The following is a 2,075-nucleotide window of genomic DNA, read 5'->3' as shown; positions in this document are numbered from 1 at the left end:
CTCACACCAAGGCTTCCCTACCTTGCCCTGTTGCAGAACCTAAAAAGCCAGTCTCTTCTGGGACCCGAAGTTCTCTTGATGGCCCCACATCATTCCCTACACTCACACAAGGCGAAAGCAATAACTAAAAGGAGCACACTTCTTCTCTCTCCACCTGGAGAATTCTCAAGGCAGACATCCAATGAAAAAAGGCAAGTTTCAGAGTAAGTGCCGAATGATGCCATTTACACAAATTCAAAATCCTATAAAACACTATGCTTTGTCATGTCTATACATGGAATAGTGAAAGACTGTAGATCAGTGGTTGCCTGGGGATGAAGGGAGGAGGGGTGGTGAGAAAACAGTCTGGATGATACATTTATCTCAGGTTAACAGCTGTCTCTGAGTGTGCGGAGAACAAGGCTACTGGAGACGTGGACAAGGACAGGCCTCCCAGCAGCTGGGAGCAGCAGCCAGGGTCTGGGCGCCCGCTGGCCTCACCTAACAACCATCCCCGGCCCAAGGCAAAGGGGCGTGGACATTAAAATAAACACACACACCAAAGAAAAGAAAAATAAGAAACTTATGTCAACACTGTCACCAGTATGTGTTTATTCTACTCTTGCTGTTAACAACGACACGGATAGATTCAAATCTAACATATGGGAATGCCCAGGTATAGGTGTTCATTATGAAAATGGCTTCAGTGACCAGAAGGGAATTTTTCAGGTAAAAATAAACACGGGATTCGTTTAGTCGCGGAGTATTCGGAGTCTCAGCCTTCGCCTAGCTCAGCAGTCCTACCGCCAGCAATTACACCAGCGCCAGGCTCTCCTCCTGCCTTTCTGCGCCTGAAGTGTGTGAACGCGGCTCAAATGACGCCACTCTCACCCCCAAAGGCTCCTGTGCTCCCATGAATTCAAACTCCGTCCGCACAGTCCTCCGCTAACAAAACAAAACAAAACAAAACAAAACAAACAAACAAACAAAATGCAGAGAACAGAGGCTGGCAGGGAGCCCTAAAGAGGGCGGGTCTTCCTCCGAACCGCTAAAGCCCCAGGCTTGTTGGTGATGGACAGGCCATAGGTGATGGGACCCACCCCAGACCAGAGCGGAGGGGAAGGGGGTCAAAGGTCACTCACGCGGCCCAGGCGTGTGCCACCTGCTGGGGTGCGGGGTGGGGAGATGGGCATCACTGGCTCCGTGGGTTGAGCGTCATCCTGTGCACCCAGGGGTTGGTTTGACTCCTACTCAGGGTAAATGCCTGGGTTACGGGTTCAGTTCCCGGCGGGAGCGCCTACAGAAGGCAACCCATTGATGTGTCTCTCCCTCCCTCTCTCTAAACATAGCCTCGAGTGAGGATTAAAAAAAAAAATGGGATTACCATTTCTAGGCGACCTGATAAGACTTCGGCATGGAATAATTCGTTAAGCTCGCAGCTGTAGCATGGCCGGTTGATTGGCTGTTGAGGTCTCGCGTGTGTTTAACTCAGGCCGATGGCCCTTCCTGGGCCTGTTTCTGCATCGTCTGGTGACAGACACAGAGTCCGCCAGGTAGACCGGAGCGGAGGAAGAGGTGGGCTAGTCCCTGTCAAATGCTTCCCCGACGGTGGGAACACGGGGAAGCACTGGGGCAGGGACCTCAGGCCATGCCTGCATCCGTGTTCCGAGAGCGGATTACAGCGATGCCCGGGGCTCCGCCTGCAGGGCGTGGCAAGCGAAGGCGCCAATAGGCACGCAGCGCATCTGGCTGCGGCTCCATAAGTGCCAGGCCCTGCACCGAGCAGCTATCTGCCAGCCGACCTCACCTCCAGACTCAGTGGCTCCTGACCGCGCTCGACGAAGTGATGGTGAGTCTGCCTTCCAAACGGGTCAAAAGTCCGGGTCTTGGGGTGGGAGGTCAGAAACGCACAGGTGGCCTGGCTGGCGTGGTTCGGTGGTTGAGCGTGGACCTGTGAACCACAAGGCCACGCTTTGATACTAGTCAGGGCACATGCCAGGGGTGGGCTCAGAGTGGGGCGTGCAGGAGGCAACCAATCAATGATTCGTTCTCGTCATTGATGTTTCTCTCTCTCCCGCTCCCTTCCTCTCTGAAAT

This window comes from Myotis brandtii, unplaced genomic scaffold (genome assembly GCF_000412655.1).
Source record: "Myotis brandtii unplaced genomic scaffold, ASM41265v1 scaffold235, whole genome shotgun sequence".
NCBI classification, from domain to species: domain Eukaryota; kingdom Metazoa; phylum Chordata; class Mammalia; order Chiroptera; family Vespertilionidae; genus Myotis; species Myotis brandtii.
The sequence above is the reverse complement of the archived record's forward strand: the minus strand, read 5'-3'. Positions refer to the sequence as shown.